Raw genomic sequence first — 10,878 nt, 5'->3', positions numbered from 1 at the left:
GTGGCGGTAGTGGCGCACGTCTTTAATCCCAGCACTCGGGAGGCAGAGGCAGGCGAATCTCTGTGAGTTCGAGGCCAGCCTGGGCTACCAAGTGAGTTCCAGGAAAGGCGCAAAGCTACACAGAGAAACCCTGTCTCAAAAAAAAAAAACACAAGAGAGAGAGAGAGAGAGAGAGAGAGAGAGAGAGAGAGAGAGAGAGAGAGTTGAGGATAGAGCTTTGTGCTAGAGTACTTACTTAGCATGTGTGAGGCTCCACTCTCAACACAACATAACACAACATGATTCCTACCATAACACTTATAACACACCAAGACCTAAGTGAAATTCCTTCACACGCAGTCTCCGGGACACATCCTCCTGATTTTCACTATCCTTGTGGTCGAGCTGGTTTTGTTGTTCTTCTGGTTGTCCTGACTTCTTGCTTGTGCTCTTTTATGGCACACTTAAGGGCTCTTTTCAGGTCTCCTTCTCTGTGTCACTCAATATGTGTTTCTAAGTCACTCATGCCTTTCAGCTTCCCACCATGACTTCCGAGTATCTCCTTATGACCTTTGCCCGGGCGGGCCTCTAAAGGAAACTCAGTGCCTGCCCCACTCTTCCACAGGCTGGCTCTGCTTCACTTTAAACTCTCCCCGAACATTCCTTCTCACACAGGACAATCTTTAGCTACTCCCCAAATTAAAAAAAAAAAATCTCCAATAAAAAAATAAAAGTAGGTGAGGCAGTAGAGATGTTAGTTTGGTCTAATCATTCCATACTGTGTATACATACAAATATATCCTGAAATATCACCTTCTACCCAATAAATATAGACAATTAATATTTTTCAATTAAGAATAATTTTAAGTATGTGGGAAAAGATTAAGACTGCTATCCATTTCATGAAAACTCTCTGCTTCCATTCTCAATGCAGTTGCCATAAGCACCACACATTCTTTCTGAGAACATGATGCATTTAAACCTGTAATGAAACACACACCCTTAATCCCATCTTTTGGGAGGCAGAGTGAGGAGGATCACTGTAAATTCAAGAGCTGCCCAGCCTACATAGCAAGTTCCAAGCCATAGTAAGATCCTGTCTAAAAATCAAGCACGCAAGCAAGTGAGCAAACAAACAGAAAACAGCAATAAATACACATTTTAGAATTTGATTTTTTATTGTTTTATATTTTATTGAAAATAGATGGGTTTTTAATGATATATTCCAATTGCATTTTCCTCTCCTCCCAGATCTTCCTATCTGCTCAGATGCCCAAATCCACATCTTTTCTTGTTCTTTCTCATTAGAGAAACAGGCATCTAAAAAGAACAAACAATGAGCGCTCGGCGGCCTCCGGGGTCGGCACCATGAGCTCCATCGGGACCGGGTATGACCTGTCAGCCTCCACGTTTTCTCCTGATGGAAGAGTCTTTCAAGTTGAGTATGCTATGAAGGCTGTAGAAAACAGCTATTGGGATCAGATGTAAAGATGGTGTTGTGTTTGGGGTAGAAAAATTAGTCCTTTCTAAACTTTATGAAGAAGGCTCCAATAAACGACTTTTTAATGTTGATCGACATGTTGGAATGGCTGTCGCAGGTCTGCTGGCTGATGCTCGGTCCTTAGCAGACATAGCAAGAGAAGAAGCGTCCAACTTTAGATCCAACTTCGGCTACAACATTCCTCTCAAACATCTTGCAGACAGAGTGGCCATGTACGTACATGCTTATACACTCTACAGTGCTGTTAGACCTTTTGGCTGCAGTTTCATGTTAGGGTCTTACAGTGCGAATGACGGTGCACAGCTCTATATGATTGATCTGTCTGGTGTTTCATATGGTTATTGGTGCTGTGCCATTGGCAAAGCCAGGCAAGCTGCAAAGACAGAAATAGAAAAGCTTCAGATGAAAGAAATGACTTGCCGTGATGTAGTTAAAGAAGTTGCAAAAATAATTTATATAGTACATGATGAAGTTAAGGATAAAGCTTTTGAACTAGAGCTCAGCTGGGTTGGTGAATTAACTAAAGGAAGACGTGAAATTGTTCCAAAAGATATAAGAGAGGAAGCAGAGAAATATGCCAAGGAATCTTTGAAGGAAGAAGATGAATCAGATGATGACAATATGTAACATTTTCTTCACTATCTCTTCTGTTTAACATTTCTGTGACAGTTTCTTATGACTAGCACCATGGATCATATATACCCACTGACCAATTTTCATTAAATTTTTGTCTTATAAAAAAAAAGAACAAACAATGAGATAAAGTAAAAAACAAACCAGAAAAGGACAAAACAAACAAATGAACAGTAGAAAAAGAGCCAAAGAAAAGCACAAGAAACACACATAGACACAGAGACACACACATTTGCACACACAGAAAATCCCATAAAAAACACGAAACCAGACAGCATAATATGTAAGCAAAAGACATTTTAGGGGAGAAACAAAAGCCCAGACAAAGAATTATGAAGCAAAAAAAAAAAAAAAAAAAAAAAAAAAAAAAAAAAAAAAAAAAACCTCTTCAAAATTTAAGTTCATTTGGTGTTGGCCTGCCCTTAAGTGTGGTTTGTATACCCAGTGAGACTCCATTGGAGAAAACTACTTTTTCATTTGCAAGCAGTTATCAATTGGAGATAGGTTCTGGATTAGGGATTGGAGCTTCTGTCTACTTTCCCTGCTTAGCACTGGTACCCCATCTGGTGCAGACCCATGCAGATACTGTGCATGCTGCCACAGTCTTTATGAGTTCATATGTGGTTTAGTTTTGTGTCTAGAAGGCCCTGTTTCCTTGGTGTCTTCCATCCCCCTGGCTCTTACAATCTTTCTGCATCCTCTTCTACAGAGTTCCCTGAGCCACAAGGGGAGGGATTTGATGGAGACATCCCATTTAGGATTGAGTGTTGTAAGGCCTCTCACTCACTGCACATTGTCCAGTTGTGGGTTTCTGTGTATGTACCCAACTACTTCAGAAGGAAACTTCTCTGATGATAGCTGTGCAAGACACTGACCTGAGTCTAGCAAAATGTTATTAACAGTCATTTTATTGCTATATTCATCATCTTATACCAGTCAATAAAGATCAATAAAGCAAATGACAGCTGTCATTGCTGGTGGGAGTCCAAACTTGTACATCCACTATGGAAATCAGTGTGGTGGTTCATAAGGAAGCTGGGAATCGATCTACCTCAAGATTCAGCTATACTACTCTTGGGCATATACCGAAAAGGAACTTCACCCTACCACAAGGACACATTCTCAACCACGTTCATTGCTGCTCTACTATAGTCATGAGTCAGAAATTGGAAACAGTCTAGATGTCCATCAATGGATGAATGAATAAAGAAAGTGTGGTATATTTACACAATAGGATATTACTTAGTTGTTAAAAAAAATGAAGTTGTGAAATTGGCAGGAAAATGGATGAAACTAGAACAAATCATCCCAAATGAGGTAACCTAGACCCCAAAAGACAAATATGGTATGTCTTAGTCGGTGTTCTATTGCTGTGAAGAAACACCCTGACCACGGCAACTCTTATAAAAGAAAGCATTTAATTGGTGCTTGCTTGCAGTTTCAGAGGTTTAGTCCATTATCAGCATCTCTCCACAAACTGTCTTAGGCCCTGTCTTAGTTAGGGTTTCTAATGCTGTGATAAAACACCATGACCAAAAAGCAAGTTGGAGAGGAAAGAGTTTATTAGGCTTATGCTTCCATATTGCTGTTCATCATCTTCATTATTGAAGGAAGCCAGAACAGGAACTCAAACAGGACAGGAACCTGGAAGCAGGAGCTGATGCAGAGGCCGCGGAGGGGTGCTGCTTACTGGCTTGTGCCCCATGGCTTGCTCAGCCTGCTTTCTTATAGAACTCAGGACCTGTCCAGGGTTGGCCCCACCCACAATGGGCTGGGCCTTCCCACATTAATCACTAACTAAGAAAATACCTTATAGGCTTGCCTATAGCCTGATCTTATTGAGGCATTTTCTCAAGGGAGGCTTCTTCCTCTCCAGTGACTCTAGCTTGTATCAAGTTGACACAAAACTAGCCAGCACAGGCCTTATAGCTGATGACAACACTTAGATATCCCATTGAATTCAGAGAAGTTGAGCTGGTGCCTGACTAGAGGCTTCGCCACTAGAGACATTATTCACAGTCTGAAAGACACTACATACTGTCATCAACCCAGCAACAAACACTGCGATCTACAGCGGTGACCCATCTGCAAGATTCACTGGTGCAACTGTGTTACAGTAGGTGTGGGAGGAGCCAACCACTATCTGATCGGATTTAAAGCCCACTCCATGAGATGAAGCCCATGCCTGACACTGTGTGAGTGGCCTAGGGGGAAAGGAAATACTATTGTTCTCCTAAAGAAATGTAGCAATAAAATGACTCCCAAGGACACTTTTTTTTTTTGAGATTGTAACTTAAGTACAATGCTTCTCCTTTCCTTCTCCTCTTTCCAAAACTTTCATATACCCCACCCTGCTATCCTTCAAATTCATAGCTTCTTTTTTTCATTAATTGTTATCATATGCATGATATTTTTCTCAAATCCAGAGAGACGTATGCCAACTGTATTTCTATTGGACTAGCTCATTTTAGAGAGAGAGAAATTGGTCTGGGAAGCCTTTGCCTGGTTTCAAAAACAGTTTGCTTTATGCCCTTATAAGAATTATATCAGAAATATTCAACATAACTCTAAGTGCCTAAAAGCACGGGGAATGGATTTAATGGATTTGGATTGCAGGTAAGAGAAGCAACTCCTGATGTTTTCTCTGTTAGTAATTTTGACTTGTGGCCTACAGAAAAGCATTAACTTAAGTGCTAAATGCTGCTCTCAAAATCATAGGTGTTTTGCTTGACTGTATTTCTTGCTTGTCCTTGCTCACACACAGCAGTTTTCAAAAGGTCTTTTTGCTCATTTGGGTTTTTAAGTTTCATTCTGTTTTTAATGGGCACATAATAATTGTTCATATTTTGAGGGTGTAGCGTGGCATTTCTAAACGTGTATTCAATGTGCAGTGATCAGATTGGGATAATTGGCATGCATTGCCTCAGATATTTAGCATCTGTTTGTTATGAGAACATTTAGGACCTCTTCAGGTTGTTTCGAAGTATACAGTGATGTTATTTACTATAGTCACCCTGCTGTGATATAGAATACTAAAAATTATTCCTCTTATCTAGCAGTAATTTTGTACCTGTCAACTAATTTCCCCCTATTATCGCTTTCCCCACACAGCTTTTCAGAGAGCAGAGCTCGGATGAAAATCTGCTATTTTGGATGCCAATCTCATGCTTCTCATGTCACTGGCCTCCAAATTACACCATTTCTCACACCCTATATTTTATTTCTTATTTGTTTATTACCTTTCACTAATCTCACATCAACATGAGCTATGGAGTGGAAAGGACTTTGTTTATTTGTGTCATGGTCATGTCCTCAAGCAGCAGAGTTACTGCCGTTTTTAAAATATAATTATAGCATTCCTCCCTTCTCTTTCCTCTATGCAGCCCTTCCCGTGTTCCGACCCCCCCCCCCTGCCCCGCTTTCTCTCAAATCCATAGCCTCTATTTCTTCAACTGTTTTTACATATATGTATACGTTTCTAAAAATGTAAATACAACCTGCTCAGTCCATATAATGTTGCTTGTATGTATGTTTTTTCAGGGCTGACCATGCAGTATTGGATAATTAATTTGGAGGCTCCTCCCTGGGGAAGACTCTTTCTCCCACTCTCAGCATTCCTTAGCTGCCTGGAGTTCTTTTCCCAGGACTGAGGCCCCTTGAAATGGATACCTTCCATGTTAGCATGTCTATTGGTGTTGCCATTGCTCAGGACTTTCTTTTCTTTTCTTTTTTTTTTTTTTTTTTTTTGGTTTTTCGAGACAGGGTTTCTCCGTGTAGCTTTGCACCTTTCCTGGAACTCACTTGGTAGCCCAGGCTGGCCTCGAACTCACAGAGATCCACCTGGCTCTGCCTCCCGAGTGCTGGGATTAAAGGCGTGCGCCACCACCGCCCGGCTGCTCAGGACTTTCTAAACAGCCACCTGGACCACTATCAGTGGACCTCCACCTCACAATGCCTGAATACCCTTCAGTCTCCCATGCACCGTTCTTTCTCTGTGTGTGACTGTCTGTAGGGGAGGCATAAACTGAATATCTTAATGTGCTGATGGGAGTTTAGTTTCAATGAATGGAACCAAACTTACTATTCCTTCCTTCAATTCCTTTCATTGTTAAGGGGTTTGGAAAACTTTTCACAAAATTGCCATTTCTTCGTCTTTGAGTGCTCAGGTTGTATTCATTATCAGTTGCTTCGTTTTCATGTATTTTTCTCTTTCTCTGTTTTCCATGGGGATGAATATTGAATACAGTAGTTTCCATTGGACTTGAGTCAGAAGAAGCAGTACACTCATTTTACAAATGCTGAGTACCTTGCTTGTGCTAGACACTGCTCAAGAACAACAGAAAATATCACTGAAGAAAACAGATGAAATTTCCTCTGTCCTGAAGCTTGCATTCTACTGGCTACTTTAAATACTGAAGAGTTCCTCATGGGAATGTACTTGTCTACTAAATGACAGGTATAATGGTAAACAAAATGAATAAAAATTCTTGCCCTACTATAGCAGCCCTGAGGATCAATTTGAAAACTTTGCCATGGTGGGCCCAAGAACTCCTTGTACTAAAATGTCAGGAATCAAAACCAGTTTTTTTTTTCTCAAAAATTACATTTTGTAACTATTTGTTGATATGTAATTCACAACCATACACTTTATAATACACCTCTTTAAAGTGTAACAATCCAAGGTTTTTAATATAGTTGCAAAAATGTGCAACCATAACTACACAATTCATTTTTAACACTTTCGTGACCATAAGGAGACACTCTTGCCCTTTACTACCCCTCTCATCCTCCCCCCCACAGAAGCAGCCACCTATCTATTCTATGTCTATTTTAAATATGTATTATGCATATGGATGCTTTGCCTGCATGCATGCCTGGACACCATGTGCATACTTGGTGTCCACAGTGGCCAGAAGAAGGCGTCAGATTCCCTGAGCCTGGAGTTAGAGATGGTTGTGAACTGCCATATGGGTTATGGACATTGAACCTGGGTCCTCTTGAAGAGCAGCCAGTGTTCCTTATCACTGAGCCGTCTCTCCAGTCCCTGTCCCTATATTCACTAAGGACATTTCATATCAACAGAACCATGCAGTAATAGTTTCAGGATTTCATCATGGTATAGTATACATCAGTAATTTTATAGCAGGATCACATTCTATTGAGTAGCTATATCACGTTTTGTTTGCATATTTATCCACTGCTTGACATTTGGGTGTTTCCACCTGCCGGCTAAAATGATGAATAATATTGTATAAATATTCATGAACAACCTTTGGCTTAAACAACTGTTTTCAACTCTCTGTATATACCCAGAGGTAGAATTATAGGCCAAATATTTATTTTTAAAAATAAAGCAGAGTGTACGTGTGTGAAATTTTAATCAAAGCACAGAAAGACAAATGCCTCATGATCTCACATATCTGAGGAATCTAAAAATGCTCATCTGTAGACATTCAGAGTAGAATCGTGGCAATCAGAGGATTGTGTGCAATGGTGAGGAGAACAATGACCAATGGTTGTAGAATGACACATAGGAGGAATAATTCTGGGCATTCTATAATATAGAAGGACAATTGCAATATTGAGTTTATTGTAGTTAATAATACCATAGTGTATATTTCACAAGAACTAAAAGAGGGCATTCGAAATGCTCTTGTGACAAGGAAGTAAATGTTTGAAGTGATGGATATGCTAAAATTCACATCTTAAAAATTATGTTTTAAATATCACACCTTGCTCCAAAATATGCATAATTATTATTATGTATCAGCTAAAAGTGAAGTAGTGTTTCAAAATAATATACAATAAAATACAAAGCTTCCATTTTAACTTTAAACCTCTCATTCCCTCCCATTCCTCATCTCAAAGGTAAAGCTAATAATCGAAATAACAGCAATAATATCATGTCTTTCTCAATGTTCATGTAAAGAAATACATAGAATAGTACATGGGAAGCACTGAGAAGCAGCACATGGATAAGAATGAAGACGATGCCACTTCAATCAGAGAAACCATAAAGCATGGAAGAGGGGCAGGGAGTGCTCAGGAGTTGATGTGAACGTTTTAACTGAATGTAATCACAAAAGCTCTCCCTGATCACGGTGACCTATCTCCACACATAGACTATATATTATATGTTAGAGCAGAGGCCAGCACCAGGGAATTGAATGAAAGGCTTGTGACTTGTGGTTGATCTGGGATCTAAACTTCAAGCTTCTATCAAGTAAACACATAATTGACATTTCTTTATCAAACATATGGAAATTGCTTCTTGAATGCTGAAGTGAAGGGTGAAATCAAGTTAATGATGTGGCTCAGTGAGTAAAGGTGCTTGCAGCCAAGACTGATGACCTCAGTTTGATTCCTAGGAATGGTAAATGGAGAGAACTCTCACCTCCATAGGAACACAGTGGCAAACACATGCTCGAGCGCATGCACGTGTGCAAACACACACACACACATACACACACACACACACTAAATGAAATAAATCAGATAAATAAATAAATATTTTCAAATGGTGAAATCACAGAGACAGACCAGCACATAGGACAGAAAGTTTCAAAGATGAATTCTCTTTCTTGAAAGATTTTATCATCTCATTCTTATTATACGGTACTCTCTCTGTGCTAACTTCTTTCTCCTTCTTATCACTCTTAGAAATATCTTTACTTTCCACACTTGATTCTAAAAACCACAATCATACACACTTCCCTGTAATGAGCCTTTCTCTGTCCTGCCTACCAGCTCCCAAATAATGACATGAAGACTTATATTAATTATGAAGGCTCGGTTTACAGCTTAGGCTTGTTCCTAATTAGGTCTTACATCTTAAATTAACCCATATTTTTTAATTTACATTCTACCACATAGCTTTTTATCTTTCTTTCATTCTGTACCTCTGATTTGTTCTGTGCCTCTCTCTCTGCCCAGAAGTCCCGCATATATCTCCTGCTTAACTCTTGGCCATTCAGCTCTTTATTAAACCAATCAGAAGGCACCTTGGCAAAGACATATCTTCACAATGTAAACAAATATTACACAAAACTTCCTAGACAAAATCATCCATTCATGAACATTATAGGCAAAGCTATATGTTTTCTTTGTGACAGTGATCATGAAGTTATAAATACACATAATTAGTGACAATATTTATAGCACATGAGATTGTAAATTTAGCTAGAAACATTGATGGAAAGTGAAAAAGAGACTTTATTAAAATCCAGATAATAACTCTAAGGAAATGTGAATTATGTGAAAAATTTCCAGAATATTTTACAGGCAGACAATTTATATACATAATACATAAATAAATCAGAATGTTTCAAAATGTATTGAAACTTTACAGTGAAATGATTCCACAATAATCTTGCACTATAATAAAACATAGGAAAAAGAGAAGAAAACTGTAATGTACATAAATTAAAACACATGTTACATACCCATGGTTTCACAAGAGCTGTGGTTTACTTCACAAAATCAAGGAAACTAAAATTCTAGCAAAAAACAGAGTAGAGAAGGTAGAGAATCTCCAGGTCTCTTACTGATGAGCTACTGGCTGGGGACAAGTACTGGCAAGGGAGAATCATTCTTTAGTGAGGATATGGTCACTGGTAGGTTTCCCATGTTCCACTGGATGTTCCCACATCCATTCACATATGGGCAACACTAACTAGACTTAGTGGGCTATCAAAAACAAAAAAAAGACATAAAATTAGAAGCTGGGCAGAGGCATGTTGAAAAGGAGATGGGAGGAGCTGAACAAAGGAAATGGGGTAGATATGACCATATTTCCACTTTATACATGCATGAAATTCTCAAGAATAAAGAAAAATTTAAAAAGAATATACATGTAAATACATTATCAGATGTAATGATTCAACATTTGAAAAACACTATACAAATTTATGTGATAACTTATATATCAGGAGACACACAGAAATATATGAAGAAAATATGAGCTAAATTACCACATATTGACATCTTTCTATATATCAGGATAAAAGACAACACAGAGATTTTCTCTAGGAAGTAATTATTTCTCCATTGCAGTTATTTTTGAAACAAAAAGATTAATTTTGAAATCCAAAGGAAAACCATAAAATTTTACAATATTGTTGTGCATTATTAATTGGATGTGATGATAGAAAAGTTTGGCAAAATGCATGTCTGGACATAAACATGTATATGCTCTCTCTATATGTGTATATGTAGTTGGCATTTTCTTTGGGCCACCAACTAGCTCCCAAATAATGACACAGAGACTTATTATTAATTATGAAAGCTCAGCCTTTAGCTTATGCTTGTCCCATTAGCTCTTATAACTTAACTTAACCTGTTTCTATTCATCTACATTTTGCCTCTGGGCTTTTTACCTTTCTGTATGTCCTACTTTCCTGCTTCCTCCATGTCTGGCTGGCTGGTCCCTGGCATCTCCCTAGCGTCTCCTTTTCTTTCTCCTTTTTCTTTCCTGAGCCTAAATTTCTCTTCCTACTTATTTTCCTTGCCTAGAAGTTCCACCTACACCTCCTCCCTCACCCATTGGCTGTCCAGCTTTTCATTAGACCAATCAGGTGCCTTAGACAGGCGAGGTAAAACAGCAACACATCTTTACATAATTAAACAAATGCAACACATGTTTACATAGTTAAACAAATATTCCTCAACATAAACAAATGCAACACATCTTTGCATAGTGAAATATTCTACAACTTGTATACACACTTTTGAAGCAACGAGGAAATTTTAGCAGTCTTTATTTAGAT

General features: G+C 38.7%; 1 pseudogene; it reads left to right on the top strand.

Moving 5' to 3' along the window:
• The first annotated feature begins 1,322 nt into the window (after positions 1-1,322).
• LOC114685840 lies at positions 1,323-2,225 on the top strand (annotated as a pseudogene).
• Positions 2,226-10,878: the final 8,653 nt, after the last annotated feature.

Source organism: Peromyscus leucopus, chromosome X (assembly GCF_004664715.2).
Source record: "Peromyscus leucopus breed LL Stock chromosome X, UCI_PerLeu_2.1, whole genome shotgun sequence".
Lineage (NCBI taxonomy): Eukaryota > Metazoa > Chordata > Mammalia > Rodentia > Cricetidae > Peromyscus > Peromyscus leucopus.
The sequence above is the reverse complement of the archived record's forward strand: the minus strand, read 5'-3'. Positions and strand labels throughout refer to the sequence as shown.